Source organism: Aethalodelphis obliquidens, unplaced genomic scaffold (genome assembly GCF_003676395.1).
Source record: "Aethalodelphis obliquidens isolate GAN/ISIS:26980383/991018 unplaced genomic scaffold, ASM367639v1 scaffold55, whole genome shotgun sequence".
NCBI classification, from domain to species: domain Eukaryota; kingdom Metazoa; phylum Chordata; class Mammalia; order Artiodactyla; family Delphinidae; genus Aethalodelphis; species Aethalodelphis obliquidens.
This window is the reverse complement of record NW_020837999.1, coordinates 7,579,340-7,605,433: the sequence shown is the minus strand read 5'-3', so window position 1 is coordinate 7,605,433 and position 26,094 is coordinate 7,579,340. Positions and strand designations below refer to the sequence as shown.

The 26,094-nt window shown below is 39.9% G+C and overlaps 1 protein-coding gene across 1 annotated transcript in view; it reads right to left on the bottom strand.

The window, feature by feature from the left end:
- TNFSF4 (TNF superfamily member 4) overlaps nucleotides 1–4,861 on the bottom strand; it is a 42,080-nt gene extending 37,219 nt beyond the window's left edge. Inside the window, exon 1 of the mRNA XM_027086298.1 lies at nucleotides 4,752–4,861. The gene's annotated coding sequence lies outside the window, so the exon portion shown is untranslated. The remainder of the gene's footprint in view (nucleotides 1–4,751) is intronic.
- Between the last annotated feature and the right edge of the window lie 21,233 nt (nucleotides 4,862–26,094).

Sequence of the window (26,094 nt, the reverse complement as noted above, 5' to 3'; positions counted from 1 at the left end):
TCCCAACCTTAATCAGGGAAAGTTAGTTTCATCAGTGAAAAAAAATAACCACACACACGATACAATCAGGCAGTAGAGATCTTGATACTGGAAAACCAAAGGTGAGGAGTATTCAAGAGCATTTCCCCCACGCTCACCTCACAGGAAGAACTGGTCCAAAATTAGCAAGATTGAGAGGTCTTAGTTTAAATGCCTGGAAAATTCCTTCCCTGAACAGCAGCCTCGTCCACCATCCCAATGGACACCCTAACTTCAGAATGCCTTTGGTGATACCACCCCTTCTCCATCAATGGCCAAAATAAACAGCAGTGAAAAATCACTGACAACTGAGGGCAGGGGGTAGGGTAGGGGAACGACCCACTGAACAGTCACCAAAATGGTGCCCTTTCTATAACTTTGGAAAGTAAAATGAGGACGCGATCATTAATTTTAGTATGAAAAGCTATCAGAGGAAGCAGGGCAAAAGCAAGACCACAGAGAGACATGTGAAAATGGCTTCTTTTTCAGAAGTATAGGGTCCACCCCACCCCAGGCAGGCTTCCTCCAGGTTGGATCCTGGCTACTCGTCCGGTGTGGGGTCTTTGGTGCCTGCAGTCTGGGGAGTTGGTCTAGTAGAACTGTTAAAAGCAAGAGCTCTGGAGACAGGCTGCCCAAGTCTGAATCCAGCTTACCTCAAGCGTTTCAGTCATAATGGAAGAATTACTGGAGTAACTGGGCAAATCACTTAACCTTTCAAAGACTTTGTTTTTCTCATTATTAAATGAGGGAAAGAGTATAGTAACTGTATCTAGTATCTAACTCTGAAGGGTTGCTGTGAGATGTCAGTGAGGTAATGCACGTAAAGTACCTAGCACGCAGCTTTTAATAAGCATTTACATTATTATGTCATTATCTGTAGTTTCATTCTGATTAGACCAGGATTTCTCAGTGGGAATGAGCCTTAAAAAAAACAACTGCCGGGAATTTGTTCCTTTTCAGTCTACTTCTGTGGCTTGCCACTACTCTAGAAAAGAATATTTATTGAGTACTCACTAAGTGCCCCCCAAAATTGCTAAAAAAAATAGCAGGGAACCATTACTTAAAGTCCCAAGAATAAAAAAAGAGAGGCAGGAAGATCAGACAAAGGTGGATTTCAGAAGTTTTCTGAAAGAGATGAATCAGTGAGGAGGGGTAAGAAAAGCCAACTTTTGCATACCTATGAAGGTTAGGATCATTTCTAATATGTCATAAACAGTTGTGACTTCCTCTTGTATGTTTTTATTTTTCTTTCTTTTCCCAAACATATCATAGAAACCCAGGGGACCATAAAAGCTGTGTTGACTGGAAGCAAATATGAAAGGGGAGGGTAGAAACTCTATTGCGTGGCTGTATCTTGTTTCAGTAAGAGCTCCAGGAGGAGAGAAACCCCAGGGGAAAGAATATGTGGTGGCTAAAAGCAGACAGCCAACCAGTTACTCCTGGGGACCCCCAGACAGTAAAGAAGACACAAATGAGGTGGTTGCCTCAGGGGGATGCCTGTCAACTCCACAGCAACTCTGGAGGGATATGCCCCAGCCCAAAGCCCCCGGGTGATTTCCTCCTCAGAAAGGGCAGCCTGGGATAATGGCTAGAATGCTAGACTGGTGGGCAGAAAGGTGATGGTAGTACTAGGGTAATTTATTGCCAAACCAGGATTCTTTGTGAGTGAAAAGGAAGACTACTCAAAGTAATGCTGGTCAACAGCTCATACCAAGAACGCCAGGGCAAGCCAAGGCATGACCCTAGTCAATGTCCACTGTCCTACTCTTTGCACAAACACATAACTAGAAGACTAGAAGCCGCCTGCTGGGGAACAAAGAAAAAAAGAGTGGATAAGTGATGAGCAAGGAAACAAACTTTTTTTTTTTTCATTTTTTTTCCAAAACAAACAACTTCTTATTGAAGTATAGTTGATTTACAATGTTGTGTTAGTTTCAGGCATACAGCAAAGTGATTCAGTTTTTTATATATGTATATGTACATATGTGTGTGTGTGTGTGTATTCTTTTTCAGATTCTGGAAACAGACATTTTTAAAAGGCACTGCTGGTGCCCTTATGGAGCAACTTTATATTCATGATCTCATGTAATCCCTTGCAGAGTGGGAACTATAGAGGAAGTGATGTTGCTGGAATGTGAACTCAAGACTGTCTGAAGTTAAAACACTTCATCCCTTTTTGCCCCATCCTACCACCCTGGTTCCAGCACTCATCACCTCACTGGCAGGCTGTAATGGCCATAGTAACTACTCTTACTGAGTACTTTGAAAACTCTACTGGATACTTTGTATATGGTGGTACATTACAATCATCAAAAACCTGCAGGGCAATAAGGAAATGGGAGGTTCAGTAAAGTTAAGGGCCACATGGGGGTAAGTAGTGAAGCTAAAACTAAAACTCAGGTCCGTCTGGCTGCAAAGCCAATGCTCTCACTCACGAAGCTGTACAGAGTGATGGGATTAAACTGAGAGTGAGGGGGAGTGGGCCTGCAAGGCTGTATGGCACAAGCAGACGGAGAGACAGGTTGGTCACAGAAGCAAACTTTCCCACCCAGTCCTTGGCTTCAGCCAGGCCTGTCCTCCCTGCCACCTAGACCCCCTGCGCACGTGGTCCTCACCACCCCTTTGTAATTAATTGACCACACTGTTCTCCCGTCTCACAACCATCTCCCCTTCCTCTCTGCCAATCTATAAATTAGCCTTTGTCACGGTAACACTTTATTTCCGTCACAGTGTTTTACTCATACAGCTCTGTTTCCTGCCTGTCCTGGCTGTAGTTTTTCTCTGCATAGAGACTCTAAGCAACTTTCAGAACTGTGGCTCTCAGTCCCTTTAATATCCCACAGTGACTAGAAGGCTACAGTCACGTGGTAAGAGGTGGTTAAACCCTCCTGCATTAGGGCTGAAGGCTTGTAGCACTTTTCCTCCCCGACCCCAACATTGAAAGAGGAATTCCCCAGGAGAAACAGAAGCCACTCTTTCTCACACACACACACACACACACACACACACACACACACACACACACACACATCTCCGTCTCTCTAAGTCTCTTCTGACTTCTAAATATCACCAACTCTCAATTTTCATAGACTGTGCTGGAATAACAAATGCATTAAAAATGAAAAATATAAATAATCCCCAGAATTTCATTCGGTCATTAATTTCTTCCTCCTCGCTTTGAACCAATCTGTTAAATTGACTTCTCTAACACATGTGCATGCTTGACCTTGCTCTTGGGCCAGATTTTTTCAAAATGCACCAAAATTCACTGGATGATATGTTCCCTAAGAGGAGGGACTAAAGCGTTTCTCAGTGCCTGGCACATGTAGGTGCTTTACATGTTTTTTGAATGAATGAGGCCCAGATGGATGATGGCTGTCCCAGCACATGCCAGGTTAGACAGAGCCCCAATAATTTCTGTGTGCTATGTAAGCCCCTAGAACTTAGGTGCAATCTGAGTAAAAAGAGGAACTACGAATTGAAATTAAGTTGTCATGCCTGGGCCAAAATAAGTGGAGGTTTTAAAAATAGAAAAATAGAAGTTTGGGTTACAATTCTTGAACACAGAGATTGTGCATGAAGGCTCATACCAACTACAGATGTGGAGGAGAAATAAGAATTTTCTCGTCATTTTACTGGAAAATAAAAGAACAAAACAAAGACTATTAAGCACCTAGTAATCTACTAAGTCCTCAAAATAAGTTTACTTTACCTGACTTACAAAATGTGAGTAAAAATGATATGTATGGCCTTTCTTAAGTTAAAGAAATGAATCAGGTATTGATCTGGGTGGGGCATAATTCATCATACCTAATTATAAGTACATCACCCATTACATCATGTTTCTTTTTCAGAGCATGATCACAGAGTCAATTTTGCACAAATATTCGTGGGGCAGATTACTAGTTGCCCCTCCTCTTATTCTTAGACCCTTGGTCATACAGGTAGAGACTACATTTCCCAGCTTCACTAGCAGTTGTGATCATGTGATTTGATTCTCCCCAATGGAATGTGAGAGTAAGTGATAAATATAATATATATTCTATATCACTTGCTTAAAAGGAAATTGCCTGCCTTAGGCTTCCTCTCTCTGTTCTTCTTTGAACTGAAACACAGGATATACCACATGATTTAGCTTTGTCTATGCAAATGAGCATCACTCCCTAGAAGGCAGAGCAACAAGGTGAAAGGAGAAGCCTGGATCCCTGATTGGCCTCATAGAGAGACATGACTTCTATCTTCCTTAAGTCACTGTATTTTGGAGTCCTTTTTCCCACATCTTAGCTTTTTCCATATTTAATACAATTTGAGAGAGATTTATCTGTCTTCTCAAGGGCTCTCTTAATCCTTGTGTATCAAAATCATTCTTCTTTGCATCATCTAATCATGTTATCATCTTTATTGATTTTCTCTTCTTCAGTTGTCAACTGATCTGAATCTGCCACAGCCTCCTTTTTCAAAAGCTTTGTGATTCTCCAATGTGCTTTTACAGACTTCTTAGTATCTTGACTCTCTTGCAAGATTTGCACTTTTACTCATCACTCAGTTTACTTTGCATTCAAATGCTCACAACCATGGACTTAGAATAAGATGGGGAAGGATATTTATGTGTGGACTAATTTCACTATTAGCCAATTCACTGGTGAATATTTTATGTTGTGAAAACTTTTGCTTCTCCCTATGATCTAACTGCAGGAACTTGGATAATGCTACTTAGTGCCAAAGTATCATACCTGAGAAGAGTTCCAAAAGGTATTTAAGGGCTTCCCTGGTGGCGCAGTGGTTGAGAGTCCGCCTGCCGATGCAGGGGACACGGGTTCATGCCCCGGTCCGGGAAGATCCCACATGCCGCGGAGCGGCGGGGCCTGTGAGCCATGGCCGCTGAGCCTGCGCGTCCGGAGCCTGTGATCTGCAATGGGAGAGGCCACAGCAGTGAGATGCCCGTGTACTGCAAAAAAAAAAAAAAAAAAAAAGGTATTTAAGAAAGGGGGAGCTTGTTGTATATATATTTTTTGTGGTTAATCTAGATTTTTTAAACATGCAAACTTAACAAACTCTAAATTTCATAAATATTTTTAGCTGCCTCTTAAACACTGCATGTATCCTACAGTGTTTCAACCCTAGTCAGCCATCACTCCTTGAATTTAAATTCTATGGCTATCTAGTATTTTGGTTCTATCCTATTTTGATTTGTCTAACCAATTAGACATTATTATTACTGTTGTTGTTTTATACAATGTTTTTATTTAACCACATATTAATCACATATTTGCTCACCATTTCTTTATGCAACTCAGACTTCTCATTCATGCTCAAACCCCAGAGAGGACCAGCTTGTGGCTATAAATTCTTAGGAGACATTTTTTCCCTCCATTCAAACCATGGTCAAACCAGACAAGTTTCCTTATTGTCCCATTCCACACGGCAGATTCATTTGGAGTTTAACGTTAAACTGAGCTTTGTGTATGGGTCTCTTATGAGATCCCCCAAGTTAGGCCAATCTTAGGCTTTACCTCTTGCCTTCTAAGTCCTGTGTATACATCAAAATAAAACTTCAAGGTCACCAAGATTTGTCAGATAACCCCAAATGAAATCTGCTTTGATGTTCATTTGCCCTCCAGGTTCCCACTTTCACTTAGTTTTCAACCTCTGCAAATGTCTTCCTTCCTTTCTTGCTCAGAGATGTATTTTTTAAATATTCTTTATATTCCATTCATTTATTTCGGTTGTTTTCAACCGGAGGATAATTCAGGATACCTAACCCTCTTGCTGCTAGAGCTAGAAGTCTGCAATCCTAATTTTAAACAATCAACATTTTCCTAAATAAGGTCTCTGCCACAGTGTAATAGTAGTAATAATAATAGCTAATATTCACTAAGCATTACTATAAGCTGAGTACTGTTAAATGTGTTTTATTTTATTAAGTCATCTAATCCTCACAATACCACTAGAAGATCAAACCCAGATAATCTGACGCCAGAGCCCATGCTATTAACTACTACACATTCTGTGTCTGCAAGGCTTAGATGACAAAGGAGGGTTCAATTTCATACGTATAGGAAGAAAATATGCAAATCTTTCCTAATTAATGCAGCCAGTGAAAACTTCACAGACTTGCCAGGAATTGCTTTTTCTAGGACTAGGAATGAGTCATACAAAACCTCTCGATAGGCTCTGTGTTTGAGATGGAGTCACAGGTATAACATAAAGCTAGGATTGTGATAAAGTTTCATCATATATGCCACATCTTCTATATGGAGTGACTGTGTAGGACCTGGCCTTGGGAAGGAAACTGAGGTTATCTCTAAACTCAAGGAGAAAGGGGGTTTTGACCAATTATCAATGTCTTCCATGGACCAGGAGGCAGAAGTGCCATCTCTGGGCTATTCCTGACCTAAGATGTGGATGAGGACAAAATCCAGTCCTTGGGTCAATCTTCCTGCCACCTACCCTGGCTAACTGAGCCAATCTTCCCTGGACTCCCAAGTTATGCTTTCTCTCTGTTTCCTTTTTAGCAGCAAGTGAAAACCTTACCCAGATAGATCTAAAGTCATTCTCTCTCCACAGTTCCTTTCTCTGGACTGTTTTACCTAACTCTATTAAATGCAGCTTTGCAGATAAACTGGCCCATGTCTTTAGAACTGAGAAGAAACCAGGAAGAAAAGAATAAAAAATGAGCACAGAAAATCGTGTTCTAAGTGTGTGTATGCATATCCCGGGCCGGGGGCGGGGGGAGGGGGGAGGACAGACAACTGTCCTGAGTTTTCTGAGCTTTCTAAATCCAGAAATACCAGAAGACATTTTCAGTGGCGATAAATGTAAGCTTCGGAGTCATTCTGCTGGAGTATGAATCTCAGCTCTACAGAAAGCTATTTGACTTTGAGCAACTTACTATCTCTAAGCCAGCTTCATCATCTATAAAATAGGGATAATAGTTATACATATATCATAGCAATTCTCAAACTTTTTAAATCTCAGGACCTCTTTATACTCTTAAAAATTACTGAAAATTCTTAGGAGCTTTTATTTATGTGTCGTACATCTATTGATATTTACCACCACAAAAATTTAAACTGAAAATTTAAAAAATATTTATTTATTCATTTAAAAATTAACCCTATTACATGTTAATATAAACAACAAATTTTTATGAAAAAAACTATTTTCAAAAAAATTAGTGAGAAGAGCTTTACATTCTTATTATTTTTTAAATGTCTGGCTTAATGGAAAGTAAGTGGATTCACATATCTGCTGCACTCAATTTGTTGTGACACGCTGCTTTGGTTGATGTATATGAAGAAAATATAACCAACTACAAATGGGCAGTTAGAAAAAAGAGGAGTATCTTAATATTCTTTTCAGATAATTGTGGATATTGTCATTTGATTACTCACCAAAACTCAAAAGTGATAGTTTATTAAAGGTTAGTTGTCATGTAGAATCAAAAATCATATCAATGAACATATTATACTGTTACATGAAGATCCATGGGAATATCTTACATCTTGAAAAGATCTTTTCCCATGCGTAAATTTGCAGCATTATTTATTCATGGGTCATTTTAAAATATTGGTTCACTGAGTTACACAGATTTTTCAAACATGGACCCACTGCCTTATGTTATGGCTAAATAAATAAATCACATTCATTAACATCACCACTAAGTTCATCATAAAAGTCTTCCAAGTATTAGAAAGCTGTCAATCTCAAGGTAGCAGATGCAAGTTTTCCCAAAGTTAACTTTCACTTGAATGCCTGATTTTATCATTGGCAAAAAACACTGTCAGTGGTTCCTGAAACAACAGGTACACTTCTTCCACTTTTAAGAAAATGTCTGCCAAATACTCAAGCCTGAAAAATCAGAAAGACCAACTCTTTGTTAGTCTTTTTTTTTTTCAAGCAAAAATTGTGTTCCATGAAAAAAAAACAGCGAGTTTAGCTCCCAACTCTGTCACACAGGGCTTTCCCTTGAGACAAACATCATCAGTGTGCAACATAAGCACTTCATGCACACGTCCCATTTCACCACCTAGAATAATAAAAAGATTTACACTCAAAGAGTCAAAGTTTAATAAAATTAATTTTTGCTGCTTCATCAGGACATCTAAAGTAAAATTGGCTTTCTTTTTTTTTACCGTTAGTACCTGAAGAATATAATGACTATTACAGTGTAGCACCAGTACCTTAATTTATGCAAAAGTGACAGCAATTATCTGTCATCAGTTCAAATGTCAACACAGTGACAAAGGCAAGAATGTCTTAGTATTGTCATGAAAATAGCTCTGACCTCACAGACCTCTTAAGGAACCTTGGGCTCACAGATCACACTTGAAAATTACTGCTGTAAGATCAGATATCAATAGACTTTTTCTGTAAATGGCCGGATAGCAAATATTTTCAACCTTGCAAGCCACACAGTCTCTGCCACAACTACTCAACTCTGCCATTGTAGTGCAAAAGTAAACATAGGCAATACATTAAAAAATGAACATGACTATGTTCCCATAAAACTTTATTTACAAAAACAGTGGACAGGAGTTGGCCCCAGGCCATAGTTTGTTAATCCATGGTATAAACCAAATGAGATAATAAATTAAAAATACTTTCCACAATTCCTGGAGTATAATTTATAGTAATTACTCAGCTAATGACAGCTATGATGACAAGTTTTCTTAACTCTCTAACACACACACACACACACACACACACACACACACACACACACACACACATCACAGCAAGATTGAGAAGCCTTAACAATACAATACTGCTTTCTGTCCTTTATAATAAATTGACAGTTAACCTAACTGATTGCTGAAATGATAGATTCAAATTAGTTAAATAAATAAATAATAAGGAGACAATAACAGAAGTTTAGTAAAAAGGTATTACTTTAAGAACTTGAGGAGTTTGCAAATTTACTTCACAGCAAGGCACTATTTATTAGACAAGCATTGATCCAACTACCTGGAGCTCTGAGTCCTAGTTCCAGATCTGTCATTAACCAATTTGTAACCCTAGATTCCTCTAGGCCTCAGTCTCCCCATATTTAAAATGGAAGACATTGAGTTGGATAGTGTATCAATTTCCTATTGCTACAATAATGTTGTATAACAAACAACCACCAAACATCAGAGATACATCACAATAAGCATCTATTTAGCTCAGGCATTTGTGTGTCAGCTGCAGGTCAGCTGACTGAGGCTTGAATTTGTTGGGTGGTTCTGTTCCACATGTCTCTCATTTTCTTTCTGGGACCAACAGAAGAGTCTGGGCATTATCTTCTGGTAATGACTGAGGTACAAGAAGCCAAAACAGAAACATGTAAGGCCTCTTAGGTCCCAAACTTGGAAGTGGCATACCATCACCTCAGCCTCATTTTACTGGCCAAAGCAAGTCACGTGGCCAAAACAAAGTCAAAGGGTGGGGAATACACCTCCACCTTTTCAAGGAGTACAACTTCACAGTCACATGGCAAAGAATGTAGTTACACAGAAGAACCAAGGCCATTCATGTAACATACTACAATTTTTACCTGAGACCACTTCCATCTCTAATAAAAATTATAGCATATTTTAAATTAAAAGGCTTACCTATGTAGTTTTTCAAGAGATTGAGACTCTTTCTTATTTCTATAATTTCTTCAAATTCACTTGGGCCAATGAAAGAAAAGAGAGAGGGGCAAGGAAAGGCAATGAGATAATTATGGAAATGGGAGGGAAGAGTGGCATGGGGGAAGGAGGGGATGTGAAGAAAGAGGAGGAAGGAGGGAGGGAAGAGAGGGAGGGAGAGAAGGAGACAGGTGTGAGAGAGAAGGGAAAACAAAAGGGATGAGGAAGGGATGTGAGGGGGAAATTAATAATTAAACTTGTTCTTGGAGAAACCCTATCAAAATGTAACCTCAGCCAGCAAAGTTATTAGAAGCCCATTAGAAAAAAAATAGCTCATTCTTAGGAACTAGGTTTGAAAAAGATATCTATTATGATTCTACCCAGAATAAGCTGAATGGAAAATGTGAGTGTCTAATATACATTTTATTTTTAATCTTTCTGTAAAGCTGATTTAGCATAAAGCATGTCTAATTAATTTAAACTTGTAAAGCTTTTATTATACAAGTCAAATTTCATAGAAAATTATCCATGTCTAAAAAATTGAAAATGAGATTTTTAAATTATACCTTTTTTATTATTGAGCTTATTTTCTACCACAGTTTCAGATCCTATTCATAGCTTTACCTCATTTTTTCACATTTACTGATTGGTATTGGCACTTTCAGACTATAAGTCTCTGATTTGATACTAAGTTAGATTTTAAAGCATTTCCAGCATTATGTTCTGTTAGTTTCATCTTGCATGTGTTCCCCTCATTTTCATATGTCTTCTTTATTTTTTTAAGTTAAAGTATAGTTGATTTACAATGTTGTGTATATGTCTTCTTTATTAACTGTTTTCCACAAAATAATTTTAGGCCTACAAACATTTTGAAGAGGTCACCTAATTTAGTAAGAGAGAAAATATGTTTCCAAATCTTTATTTTTATTAAGGGGCTATTATGACAAAGGTTAAGACATGTTTATAACTAAAGAGAAAGCTGGAATCAACCAAGAATCTGAAATTACAATGATTAACATTTTCCATCTGTAGAGTCTCTAAATTCTGAAACCAGTTTGAACCAATTCATGTTTGGAGGCAAGTGACGTGTAGGAGGCAAGAGCACAAACCAAGTCTCAAGCATCTACGTTCCAGTCCCAACTCTGCTACTAATTACCTGACAAATGACCTAACTTCCCTGTACCAGTCTTTTTTTTTTTTTTTTTTGCGGTACGCGGGCCTCTCACTGTTGTGGCCTCTCCCATTGCAGAGCACAGGCTCCGGATGCACAGGCTCAGCGGCCATGGCTCATGGGCCCAGCCGCTTCGCGGCATGTGGGATCTTCCCAGACCGGGGCACGAACCCGTGTCCCCTGCATTGGCAGGCGGACTCTCAACCACTGCGCCACCAGGGAAGCCTTGTACCAGTCTTGCCTGAATCATAACAGGAGGAAATCCAAAAACCAAAGACCACTAAGTTTTCTCCCAGCAGCCATGTCTTGCAAATTATTCTTGTCAATTTTCATTGAGTTATTTTTCTTTCTGCTGACAGATGACCCACTGAAAGCACTGGGATTTGGGGGTTTTTTTTCCAATGATTTTGGTCCTTTATTATCATCAGATACCAGCTTAATTATCTCTCAGTGATACAGAGTCTCAAGCATCCATTATATAAACATTATAAAGGAAACATCTATCACTGGGGAAAGAAAAAATGGTCCTGAATGCATTTGATGTGACAGGCACTGTGCTAGGTGTGTTGAAGCATGTCATCTAATCTTTACTGCAATCCTTTGAGGAATATTTAATTTCCCTTGATTAAGAGAAAAAAGAATCTGAGGCTCAGGAAAGTTACTCAGCTGCTCAAAGTCACTAATTCACTCTTTTATTCATCCATTTAATAAGGATTTAGTGAGCGTGTGCTCCATGGCAGGTATCATTCTAGGGGAGGAATAGACAATAAAAGAGTACTCAAAAAAATCAACAAGACAAATAATGTATCAAGTATTATAAGAACTAGGAAGAAACCTAAACAGGGTAGGAAGCTAGGGAGTGAACAGAGACATATATGATATGAAGGAGAGATCCAGGCAAAGATTTGGAGTGAAGAAAGAGCAAGTCTAACAATGCTGAGATGGAAACATGGCCACTACGCAGTGGAGCTAGAACTTAAAATCAGGTCCATCTGACACACAAAGTGTGTTTCTATCATGTCAGAAAACAAAGGTGCTGGGACTTCCTTGGAGGTCCAGTGGTTAAGACTCCAGGCTTCCAATGCAGCGACCGCAGGTTCGACCCCTGGTTGGGGAACTAAGATCCCACATGCCCCACAACCAAAAAAAAAAATTAAAAAATTAAAAGCAAAAGCACTAAAAAACTCACACCCTGAAATGAGGTCATTTAGAAAAACAAACAAAGGTGCATTTAATTGATTTCTGTGGAACAGGCTGTGAGGATAAAAATCTCAAAATATCTTAAGAAAAACAAACTCCATCTTTATCGAAAACAGCAATTTATAAAAAGGTGGCTTCAAGGGCTTCTGGTTAAAAGTGAGGAAAACTTTTCCAGAATGGGCTGGAGAGAAAGCCTGCAAAAGCACCTTCTGTTGAAAGGACTCTCAAAGTATAATTGATATAAGGTGTGGGTGTGTGAGAATGTGCTCCAGCCCTTGAGGCTTCGAGACTCATAATTTAGTGGCAAAATCCATCTTTTCCAGAAAACGTACTATTGAAAAGGATGCAGAATGAATACATCAGTAGGGATGAGGTGTTACAGAACGGAGCTATTAGAGGGTCTCTGTATTATTAATGTTTTTTAACTTCTACTTTCAGAATCAGAGAATCACATCATTCCAGGTTTAGAAATAACTTTTTCTTATGATATATTCCATTGAAATCCAGCCACCATACATCAACCATACCACCACCCCTCCACAAAGGACCACTCAGCCTCACAACTTTATTCAAAATCAACCTGCTAAACTCTGATGCATATTACTGACTTAACAATGGCAAGTCTGTGAGCCTGCTAGCCAGCTCCCTGATGCAGATATGGAACACTGATCACCACCCTCCCTGTAAGTCACCCTTCCTGCATGTATACATCTGTCCCCATCCCATGCCCATCCCCACCAGGGCCTAGCCACAGAACTTTCTATGTTGATCCTTCTTCTGCAACCCTTTCACCCAATTTACCTTGTTCTATAGCGTTATCTGTCCTTTCTGAGAATGTATGATTTGTCTCATACCCACATTCTCTTTCCCAGACCATCCTCACAATCCCTTCTGCTCAAGAGCAACTTCTACCTCCCAGGAACTTGTATCTCATCCATTTCCCCAGATGAGGGAGGCTAGTAGATTTTGACATAGGAACTAGAATCTCATACAATCCTGAAAGAAGAGCCTGGATTAGGAGGAAAAGGGAGAATGAGATGGGTAACTTTAGACCTCCTCTAATATAGCACAGTCTACAGCCATGGGGCAAGAGGCACAGAGCAATCATCTGCTGCCTGTTGGCACTTTCAAGCCCCTTTGAAGGAAAAAGGATTTATATAAAATGCAGAATGGCTTGTTGGAACCTGTATTTTTCTGCTGAAGAGCCATTTATGCTCAGGTTAGAAACTAACTACAAGCCATGTAATCAATCATCTGACAAATATCCATCCCCCAGTCCCTATTTATTTTTGTGTCAACTTTGAGTATTCCTACCAAGACTTTCCCAGTCTCAGCTTCAGCAAACTCAATGGTCAGGACTTATCACTTTCCTAGAGAATCAATTCTATCTGTGGATTACTCTGTAAGAAATGCCTTCCTTGCAGTGCCTTCAAATCCAGCTTCTGGTCCTTAGTTCTTTCATATTACTAGATGGAGTGCCTAGAAGTTCCCAGCCACAAGTGCATTCTGAGGCTGTCTATGAAGCAACAGATACTTCCAAATAGAGGGCACACTGCAGGCTGTGGTGGTGAAACAGGGGGTAGAAGAGCTGGAAAGAAAGGCATTAAGAAATGTCTTTAAACAAAGAAAGTATCAATTGGTTTTTATGACCGTAACTAGATAACATATAATCTAATTTTGTAACTATGGAGCATAAAACTGTTGCAGGTAGTGGAATTCAGAGCACCCACGTACTAACCCAAATTTTTCTGTTAACTAGCATATGACATGGGACAACACAAGTCACCTGTGAGGACCTCTTTTTTCACATCTGAAAATGCAGGGAGGGGTGTTGGAGGAGGAGAAGGGTACCAGATGATTTCTAAGGCCCCACGGGGGTACAGAACAAAATAATGGGCTTTGGCATCAATCAGCTGCAAACTCCAATTCTGTCACTCTGTGTGTGATACTGTGTGTCACTGAACACTTTTTAAGCTTCCCCAATCCTGTTACTTGTCCCTTAAGATGAGGACCATTATCGCTACCTCACTGGACTACAGTATAATTAAATGATGTCTCCAGTATCAATTTTTGGCATTCAAGAAATGCAACTTCCTCTTCCTTCCTCCTTTCAGTGATCCACTCCTGGCACCCAATATGTTTGATCTGCTCAGGAGCCAAGCCAGCCCTCATGTGTCCCAGAACACAAATCTGCTGACTCAAGGATCTAATCTTAACCTCAGTCGCCTGACAACATGGATCACTGAATTCATCTTTTCTCCATTTCACAGTTTCATGTAGAGATGACCCAAGGTTACAGACACCTCTGACAGAGTTTGAGATTTTTAAATTTGTTTGTTTGTTTGTTTTTGGTTTTTTGTTTGTTTTTGCGGTACACGGGCCTCTCACTGTTGTGGCCTCTCCCGTTGCAGAGCACACGCTCTGGACGCGCAGGCTCAGCGGCCATGGCTCACGGGCCCAGCCGCTCCACAGCATGTGGGATCCTCCCGGACCGGGGCACGAACCCGTGTCCCCTGCATCGGCAGGCAGACTCTCAACCACTGCGCCACCAGGGAAGCCCAATTTTTGTCTTTTAAAGCCAATAAGAAAAGCAAAGGCTAGTAGAGATGAAAATGCTGTATACATGTTTTCAGTGACTTTGGAAGGTACAAGATTATACAATACTTGCCCCTACTTAAGACTTTTGTTTAATTAACTAATTAGTTAGCTTTATTTTGCCTCTGCTATGTGCCAAGCCGTGTGATACATTTATGAACAACAGGGTATGGTCTCTGCCATCTCTGAGCTTATAGGCTAGCAGACAAGATAGATTATTAAACAAAAATTTACAATAAAGTGTATGTTATAGAAGTTCAAGACACTTGTAGCATCACACCTTCCTTCATGCAGAAGAACAGAAAGTTTTCTAGAGAAAGGAATAATTAAGCTGATGTCAGAGGTATAAGTAGGAATTGAGGGGAGAGTGTTTCAGATGGGAACAGCATATAAACAAATGGCTCAGATGAGAGAGAATGCGTGGTCCCTTCAAGAAGCCAAAACACATTCATCATGATAGCAGTAGAAGTGGTCAGAGACAGACAGAAGAGGGAGGCAGAGGCCAGTCATAGAACATCCTGTAAGCCACAGTATGAGATTTAAAGCTTATGCTAATAGCAACGGAAAGCTGTTAGAGGGTGTTTAAGTAAGAATGTGACATAATAATTTAAGTTTTAGAAGGATCACTTTGATGACAATATGAATAAAAGATGAAAGAATTAGCGAATAAGAAGGAAAGAAAGCAAGAAGGGTAAATGCAGCGGGTTGGGAAAATAAATGATAATCTTTTAGGAATTAGAGTTGACAAGGCAATTAATTAGTTGGGGTGAGGGTAAGGAGGAAACCAGAGTGAAGTATGGGTTTCTGGCTTGGACGACTGTGTGTGTGACAGGGCCATTCTTCAAGGTGAGGAACACTAGAGGGGCCTGGTGCACGTTTGCAGGGAACGGAAGATAGTTACTTGTTTTGGACATATCGAAATTGAGATACATTTTGAAGCAGCAAGACTTGTGAGTGCTGAAAATTTGATCTAGATGACAAGAAAAAGGTGTTTGTTAGTATCTGAGGACCCTTCTCACATTATCAAAATGCAAGGTTGAGGAAGATATCCAAAGATAAAACTGCCCATTTAATTTCTCCAAAACGGCCTACCAATAGGGAGCTATCCTCTTGGTGTCTCTGGACGTACTACACGTCCTGTTCCTTGTGATGTCACCCTTGTAACAATGCCACATCCTGCACACCGAGGTGGGAGGACACAAGAAAAGGGCAAAGCTGGGTTTTATAGTCAGTGGGAGGACTTGGGCAGAGCACATGTGACTGCAGGGAAGTAGCCTGAGTCTACCTACTCATTTCACAATACATGCCCTCCCCCCAAGTCAAAGCTTGTGCACTTGAACACCAAAGTTTCCTGCCCTAAGCAATAATACCAACACATAGTGCTAAATCTTTCTAAGCCTCAGTTAAATAGAGACAGTAATAGTACCTCACAGACTTTGTGAGGAGTAAGAAATAATGCATAATTAGCGCTAAACATAGTGCTTGACACACAGTAAGCACTCAATAAATATTGGGTGGTGGTGGCAGTGGTGGTGGTGGAGGTCATACTGATGATCAGAAGCGTAACAGATCTCGAAACTCCTAAATCATCAAACCTACTAATTTTCAAAGAATACAGTGCAGAGTATCCTTAATTCTGAACATTCAAAAATTGATAATCCATACATGGCAACTCCCTGTTCATCAATACAGTTCATAAGCTATTCCATATCTAACTATTCTATCTAGATGGCATCCGGTGGCTAACTTGAGATCTTTATTTTAATTTGCCTGATTGGTTTGTTTTATGAACACTTTAATTTTGATCATTTTAGCACATGAATAAAACTTGGATGAACTTAAATGTTTGATTTAGCTGATCATCTTGAAACAAACTTTCAACATTAGAGAGAATATGCCCATTTTTAAAAATTAATGGATTACACTGAAAGTTAATACGGAGATAGAGGTTAAAAAGATAGAAATTTTTTATATAAAACTTATTTATATAAAACTTCCAGTCATGGGTCTTGTTCACTTCAGTATTTTCAGTTTCTCAACATAGATCTCAATAAATATTTTTTGAGAGATGGAAGGGAGAGAAGTAGAGTGAGATCTGAGGCGTTCAAGATCAAATCTGTGGAGAGACTAAACTCATTAGGGATCCCACCAGAAAGAATTATTTCATAACATAACTAGGAAGACTGAAATTATGCATAGATGATCTAACAAAGGTTTCCAAAGCGCGATCCCTACTCCAGAACATGCACATCACCAGGGAACTTTTTAGATATGCAAATTCTAACGCTCCACCTAAAACTCACTGAATCAGGATCTCTAGGAGTGGAGCTGAGCAATCTGTTTTAACAAGCTCTCCAGGTGATTCTGACGCACACTCAGGTTTGGAAATATTGAAGAGCAAGGCACAAAGTGGGTCCATGGACTTTAAAGGGTTTCTGAGTGTTTAAAATGGCAAATACTAGGCAGATGTGTAGATCTTAGTCAAACTCAAGCAGCTTTGCTCCCAGAATTCTACATTCACCTGGCATACTTCACACCATTTAAATTAACTGCAGATTCCATAGAAGCATCTGAGTTTCCACTTCTGGTTAACTGCCCAACAGAGAGACCTGAAGAGGAATTTTGTTATAGAATGAAGTGGGAAGAAACTGAATTACTCTAGGAACTCCTTGAGGACTGAGACAAATATTGTTACAAATTATTGGACCCCCATTGTCTGTGAGAATGCCTAGCAGATAGAAGGTACTCAAAATCTATTTGTTGAATGAATGGAGACATTCTGCATGTGGGAAGGGCTGACCCAGGTGGTCCCTCAAGATGGTATACATGGGAGGGTGATGATAAAGACCTAGGCTTGAGTCTTTCAGCCCTGGCAGCTGTACAACCTTGCACTAGTTGCTTAATCTCCCTAAGCTTTATTTTCCTTATATGTACAACAGAGATGGTAACTTTCTATCCCCTAGAGTTATTCTGAGAATTAAAAGAGAAAATACATGTTAAGGACATAGAAGAGGGCCTGGGAGATAGGAAACTGTCAATTAATGTTGGTTCTTAGAGGTTTTTTTAATATGTTATTACAGCAGTACTACTTTGGATGAGTCAAGGCTTAGGAGTAAGGTCTCTATCTTATTCAATTTACATTATAAGGTTTTAAGCCTACCCCATATGGCAACATGTTTTCCCTGAAAAGAAACATAGGGACTTGTCCTTTATTGAAGTCCTTTCCAGAAGGCAGAGAAGTTACAATCAGAGAGTAAGGTAAATGCCCTATTACTGTGTGGCTCTTGAGTTTTAAGCAGGTTTAATTTGGCTAACAAGGTCAAATGTTTTATGTTTATAGAAGAATCTCTGCCAAACTATAGATTCGTCCACTTTTGTGATATTTCCAGTCCTTAGTCCTCATGATAGAAAAGGAAAATAGAAAAGAAAGAAGGAAGGGTGGGGAGGGATGGAGAGAGGGAAGAAATAAAAATGTTCCTGAAATTCTATCTTAAAGGACAAGTTCAATTGTTAATAATTACGTTGGAGGAATGCTGATCTAAGATTTTAACAGCTTAATTATAGATCTCTTGATATATCTTCATACAGTCTTTATACAATACTAATCTGAGATTTGAAGTTCTGTTGAAGTTGTTGAAATTCAAAATTATTCATTGAAAATAAATATATGGAATTACTTAAGAAGTCCTTCCAGCATGGAACTTCCCATTTTTCTCTTCCTTTGGGTTAATTAAATGGCATTAAATGGTTAAATACACCCTGCACTCCTGCCCTGAGTCCAAGTTGGAGGAATGGTTATTTGCCTTGCCCAGGAGTATCCTGACATCTATACTTCTATCTACTGCAGGATGACTTGGTCTCCAACCAGGAAGCAGCTTTTCCCATCAGAGTAGGATATGTGCTCCATCACTGTGAGCAGACCAGTGCTGAACACAGAGAGAAAGCAGCAGATCAGGAACCAGAGGGATCAATGATCCAAGTAAGACCAAGAGATTCCCCCAGGCTGACAAGGTACTGCAGCAAGTATTTCATAGAACACTTTGGAGGTAGTAAACCTCCAATGAAATTTTCAATAGAAGTTCTACTTACAATGTGTTTTAGAAGTTGCAGATGAAATGATTATCAGCTTACCTGCAGCAGGATAATTTTCAGAACTTCCTTGGAATCTTCCATGCCTCCCTTCCACGGCCTTAACATGGCCTGGCCAACTATAAAAGGTTCCCAATCCCCTGTATTTCCTTGCAATGGGGAATATTTTCAGGTATTTTTCTCCTGCACCACTCACTCTGCTTTGTCAGTTCTTTTTTTTTACCAACCTTCAACTTTGATCAACATCCTGCTACTCCCCTGCTCATTTGAACCTGATATTTCTGATCTCCCCTCACAGCCAAATCTTCCTGTGTTCAGCTACCAGGCACTTTTTTTTTTTTTTTAAGTCCTACACCTGTCTACCAGTCATATCCATTCCAAACACAAGAGCTTAGCTCTGGGATCTCCACTTGTCCAAGAAGAAGGTCAAGAGCAAGGATTTTGAAACAAGAGTGAACGAACTCACTTAAAAAGAATGGAGTATAAAGGGCGTAAGAAGAAGGTCAGTAGAAGCCTGGAGAATAGGAATCGGTAGCAGACCAGTGACTGCTCTTTGCCATGGTGGCAAAGAGTTCTCCTAGGATACTTAGGAGTATGAGTATCCAAAAAATTAAAGTTGGAGAAGGGAAGGAATGAGGAAGATGTAGGCCTTGCAATTCTGCCTTGATAACACAAACATAAATTTAGGCAAAAAGTATCAGGTCCTTGCAATTGCCTCCCATCTGACTCTTGTCTAGTAAGAAAGAGAACTAAGCTATAGGTACAAGGGATGAAGCTAAGATGCATCATTTCTAGGCTCTGCCTAGTGTGGAGAACTTATGGTCAGACAGCACCATACAGTTGACCCTTGAACAATATGGGTTTGAACTGCACAGGTCCATTTACACACAGATTTTTTTTCTTCAGTAAATATAGTTGGCCCTCCATATTCAGGTGTTTCAAATGTGCAGATTCAACCAACCTCCAATGTAAATTTCCATCAGCAGTTGACTGAATCCATGGATTCGAAACCAACAAATATGGAGGGCCTGCTCTACTATGCCATAAGGGACTTAAGCATCCAGAGGATTCTGATACATGAGGGGGCTCCTGGAACCAATCTCTGCAGATTCTGGGAGACTACTGTAAGATGCTGGTGAGACAGCTGGACAAACTCCTCTGGCATTATGGAGTTTTCCTGCTTAAGCTGAACCAAACATATAAATTAAAGTGAGCTGAGTTTTTCCTCCAAAGCTTCCAAGTTACTCTAAGTCTCTTTAGTCATGGCTAAACAATAGCTGTAAGAAGAAGGTGGGTACAGTAGCCAACAGGTCAATATGCAATCATCGGTCCTATCTCCCCAGCTCTTCTGAAAGGCATCACAGAATGAGAGATACAGAACTAAGGACATGAAGGCTTTAGGTCTAGTACTGAGTTTAGGGTTATGGTTGGTTGACTTCTGCCTAAGACCTTAAACTCTTATGTTCTGTTGAAGAACCAAGCTCTAAATGGAGCAATTTTAAAGAATGGATGTAATGCAAAGGCAACCCCGAGACAAAGTATGGTTAATGCAGGAAAATCATTAACATTCAAATTCTTTACATAAGGCCTTATGCCTGAATATATCTTATGCCTGTTATATCTCATTAACAAGGTCTAAGGTCCTGGAGGAATAGGAATTATTGGATCAAGAATGATGGGGCAAACCTAAATGCCCTGCGTTTATTAAATGCTGTTCAGAAGCATCTTTTGAATAAGGTTGGCAAAATTAAAATATAAAGGAGATTTAAAAAGGAACTGCCTGCAAGAAAATGGAACCATAGAAAATGGAATCATAAAATATAAAAGAAGAAAAAAGCCTTGGGCTCAGAAGGAAGAAACGAGGTTTGAAGAGCACATCTTTGCCCCCCTGTACTGGTTCTCAAACTTGGCTGCACATTAGTCACCTAAGAATTTTTTTTTCAAATACGAATTCCTGGGTCCTGCCTCCAGAGATTCTGATTAATTGGTCTGAGGAGCAGCTTGGGAAAGGAGATAAGACAACTCTTTCTCTTTCTCAAGCAGCCTATGCAGTCACGTCTGACTGAAGCTGCTGATCAAGATCAGCTGGACCTCGACACCCACGTCCATACTAGGATGCTCCTAACAAGGGTCAAAAAGAACTGACATACAAGGACGGCATGCCTTCCTGCTTTTTTTTTGCCTATGTGCTTTATTTGTGCTTTCTTTTCAGTTTGTTAATTACTTTAATCTCCTCAAAGTCATGAACAGACTTTGGCATGATGATTGATGTCAGAACATTTAATTATATAAGAAAGCAAAGGTCAATTTATAATATAAAGCCTAATTTACAGGAATATTATTGCCAACCTCTAGAGGGAGCTCAAGGTTCCTTCTCCCCACCTCCTTTCCAATCCCCATGGAGAAACATTGCTTAGGTGTAAGTTTAGGATTTTACTGGCTATTTGTTATTGGATGGTACCACAAGGCCAAGTTAACTATTTTTATAATGTGGGTGTGGCCTATTTTGGATTACCTTCTTCTTTGGAAACTGAGGAGAAAGAGGGTAAGTGCACTTGGGTTTTTGTTTGGCAGACAGAAGTAGTGCATAATATGCTAATTAGGTGCATATTAGCAGAGCAAAAAGGAGTCCTTCAAGGGGTCCAATGAAATGTCTTGCTTTAGGCTTAAGAGCTAACCTAAGATTATTTTGCCTCATCTGGCTTCACCTTCATCATCTGTCAGCTTTTAACTCTCCCCTCACCTTCCCACTCTCCCCCACCCTAGGCCAAAGAAACTCACAATGAGGGGAGGGTTGGTGTAGGTCATGATTCAGATAGCATCCTAACAAAATATCATTTTAATAACATCATCATTTTATTCAGGTGTTGTTAAAAGAGGGATAAAAGGAACTGGGAAGAGAGTCTAGTTCTTGCAATTCAGCCTTGCAAAGGTAAAGGGAATTAAGTCAAAAGCAACAAGGCTGAAACTTCTTAGTTTAAATAATAGATAACTTTGCCTGACTTTGTCTCAACTGTCCATCAACATATCTATGAAGACTGAAACAAGCACACAAACAGAAAAATACTAACATAAAATATGTAATAAAAGATTTACCAGATCCTGAGCAAAATTACCACAAACCCTTGTCTTAGTCTGCTTGGGCTGCTATAACAAAATACAATAGGCTAAGTGGCTTAAACAATAAAAATTTGTTCTGGAGGCTGGGGAGTTCACAAGCAAGGTGCTGGCCAATTGGGTTCCTGGTGAGAGCCCTCTTTCTGGCTTGCATACAGCGCCCTTCACACTGTGTCCTCACATGACAGAGAGAGAGTGCTGTGTGTCTCTTCCTATCAAGGACACTGATTCCATCATGAGGGTCCCACCCTCATGACCCTATCTAAACCTAATTGTCTCCCAAAGGTCTTGTTTTGAAATACCATCATATTGGGGGTTGGGGCTTCAACACATAAATTTGAGGGGAGCACAATCCATAGCAACCATAGAAGAGAGAGGGTCAATTTGAGAAACTTTTATAGCCTGATCTAAATTCTAACCTTGGAAACAAGAGGAAATCTGTATAGAATGAAGACAGACTGAGGCTTCCACCCATCTCCTACTGCACTACACTTTTCCTTAGAAGCATGACTTGCAACAACCAAAAAACAGATACTTCCCTTATCTTTGGGGGAAGACCCCTTGTGGTGGCTGGTCAGGCAATGCCTCCTGCTTTACTTTTAACACATACCTCTAAAGAACACTCAACTGTTTAAACACATCTCCTACTCTTGAATTCATAGCCATTCCAAGAAGAGTTCTGATATTGTTCAAATATAAAGAGACTCCAAAGACAATATTGGGTTACACGGAAGCTTTCGGTAGATGAGGCAAAGAGATTACAATCATCTTCTTGGATGCCTGTTCTTCTTTAGATCACTTCTCCACTTTTGAACTCATTGCCCATGTGTCTGGTGTGATTAGATGAGGCCAGACCTTCCTCTCCCCTGGGAGAAAACACCATCTATCCCTTCTACTTTAGACACTTGAGGATTTCTTCTCTGTCTCCCATGGGTATTAATCCAGTCTATGCTTTAAATAACAACTATGCACTGATGGCTCCACTTTAACTTCAGCATAACTAACTTCACAGAAGTCCAAATATTGTATGGTAAGGATTCTGATAATTAACCTAGTCCCTCTTGATTGGCACCCATTTTCAGCATAACTGTGGTTTTAGACACATATAGCATCTACATTGAGAGTAATATATTTAGATAGTACTTTATTAATATTTTTAACCAGAATTAATTAAGGGGCGGGGAGCATTGCAATGACTTCTGACGTCAACTACCTGGAGTTGAACCAAACTTCACAGGTGAAGGGCACAGTCCTCCACAAGACTGCTCTAATTTCAGATACCAGCTGTTAAGTGCAGAGATCTCCAGGCCACCTTCACTTCTGACCAAGTGTCTACAAATTTGGGGATTCCCACTACCCCCTCAGGTTTGATAATTCACTAGAACAATTCACAAAACTCAGAACACTACTATATTTATGATTAAAGTATTATTATAGCAAAAGGATACAAATTGGAACCAGCCAAAGGGAGAGATGAACAGGGCAAGGTCTGGGAAGGTTCTGTGAAATAAAATTCATATTTTATGGCAAGACAAGAAAAATTTAAACATAAAAAAATTTCTCTGCCCTTTGGCCTCTTCTCTACCCTCTACTGTGCATTGTGTATCTGCATTAGACATTGACCAAACCTTGCCTATTGGCAGAAATACCTCCTTAACCCTAAAGAGTAACATTGTCCTAGCATCAACAAGACGACAACTTAAAAGATAACATTCCTTCTTGATCTTATACAGGCTACAATGACCCTTAGATCTGGATTATGTAAACTATCAATAATATGTCATTTAATGTGCAGCCCTCTGTCTCAAAAAAAACTTATATAACTGTCCCTTGACTTCTAACGGGCAATATAGCTCTCAGAGTTTTCTGAGATGCTGTTCCCAAGTTATAATCCTCAATTTGGCTCAAATAAAATTTCCCATTTCTTTCTCACATTTACTGATTTTTTGTCAACGTGCATGGTACAGTTGGCAGGATATCAAAGATATCCACCAGAAGGCACCTGGCATCTACCCGGCACCGGCAGTTGGTACCAGCATGGGCCCACTGAGCCCCACCAGTTTCTCAGTACTCCTCAGGTACTCATTGTTTGAGTGATGATCCTGAAAATGTTATTCAAGCTATTTTGCTTAAGATGTGGAGTCTTAAGGGGCACTGGTGCATTTCCTAGGCCAGGACCCTTAAGGGGTCTGGGCAAAGGCCCAGGGAAACATAGGGGGCTGGATTTTTGTTAAATTTGGCTTAAATCCAAAAAAATGAGTTGATACATGGTCTGAACAAAACTTTTGCTAGTGAAATGAGAGATTTAATTATTCAGCTCCAAAGAATAAGGGAGACCCACTACAACGACTAAGTAAATACAGTTCCTCCGGGCAGCACCACAGACAGGAATAACCTAGCGCTCTAGCCAGCCATGATGGTTTTAAACTGTCACAGGGAGAAACCAAGCCATGTAAAAGATGTTGAATTGACCCAAGTATAACTCCTTGAGGAACTTGACTCAGAAGCAGCACACATGTGATCCACCATGCTCTCCTCAGAAAATTGTTCAGATTATATCTCATATCTCATATCTGAATTGAGCTACGAAATTAATACTGGGAAATTGTGCTTCAAAGGCCAAACAACTCCCATGCAAACAGCCACCTACAGGAATACCAGCTGGGTTTATGTATGCTTGCAAGCACTTAATTGAGAATTAAAGGAAATCAGGCCCTAAAATGGCCAAGATGGGGTTCTTCTGGCACTCCAAAACAATTTTGAGCACGCAGTTAAAGCTGGCAGTCTTTTGGATTTGTGCCTTGCAGAGTCTACTGGAAACAACAGTGCTAAGTGTTTTTGTATTTGATTAGCAGGGAAAAATATTTGTAAGTCTAGCTCCTTGGATCCTTTGAATTGGAGAAACATCTAAATCATTAAAATTTTAGAGAACTCTCATCTTAAACTATTGTATCTATTTTAATTGGTATGTGGAAGTCCCCAAAGGCTTCAAAATTCCAAAAGAGCCTCATTTAAAGATCTGTTGTAGGGACTTCCCTGGTGGCGCAGTGGTTAAGAATCTGCCTGCCAATGCAGGGGACGCGGGTTTGAGCCCTAGTCCGGGAAGATCCCACGTGCCGCGGAGCAACTGAGCCTGCACGCCTAGAGCCCATGCTCCGCAACGAGAAGCCACCGCAACAAGAAGCCACCGCAACGAGAAGCCTGTGTGTCGCAAATAGCAGCCCCTGCTTGCCACAACTAGAGAAAGCCCGCATGCAGCGACGAAAATCCAACATAGCCAAAAATAAATACATAAAAATTTTTTAAAAAATTAAAAAAAACAGATCTGTTGTAAAGGGCTAATGAAAGATTAATGATATAAAAGGTACCTAAAACTCTACTGCTCCCCTCTTTCTTCCTTATTTTGAGTACTCATTCTAGTAATCTTCTGAATTGCCTTTCTACCCCAAAGACACTATTAAATGGCTACTTTTAGAACTGTGACCACCTGAGGCTGTAAGTGAGCCTCTCTAGATCAAAGGAACGGAGGGCCATAGGCAAAGAATTCTTAAACCCAGGGAGGATCCACAAAAGTGTTTGTAAATGGATTGCCAAAATGGGAAGCCACCAGTCTGACTAAACAGACCATAGCTGATTTTTTTTTTATTGGAGGAAAATTGCTTTACAATGTTCTGTTAGTTTCTGCTGTACAATTAAGTGAATCAGCTATATGTATACATATATCCCCTCCCTCTTGGACTTCCCTCCCACTCACCTCCCATCTCACCCATCTAGGTTATCAGAGAGCACAAACTGAGCTCCCTGTGCTATACCACAGCTTCCCACTACTATCTATTTTACACATGGTAGTGTATTTATGTCAAACCTAATCTCCCAGTTCATCCCACGCTCCCCTTGCTCACCACCCTGCACCCACACATCCGTTCTCTATGTCTACGTCTCTATTCGTGCCATGGAACTAGGTTCATCTGTACATTCTTCTAGATTCCACATATATGCATTAATATATGATACTTGTTTTTCTTTTTCTGACTTACTTCACTCTGTATGACAAACTCTAAGTCCATCCACATTTCTATAAATGACCCAATTTCGTTTCTTTTTATGGCTGAGTAATATTCCATTGTATATATGTGCCACATCTTCTTTATCCATTTATCTGTCGATGGACATGTAGGTTGCTTCCATGTCCTGGCTACTGTAAATAGTACTACAATGAACATTGGGGTACATGTGTTTTTTGAATTATGGTTTTCTCTGGGTATATGCCCAGTAGTGTGATTGCTGGGTCAT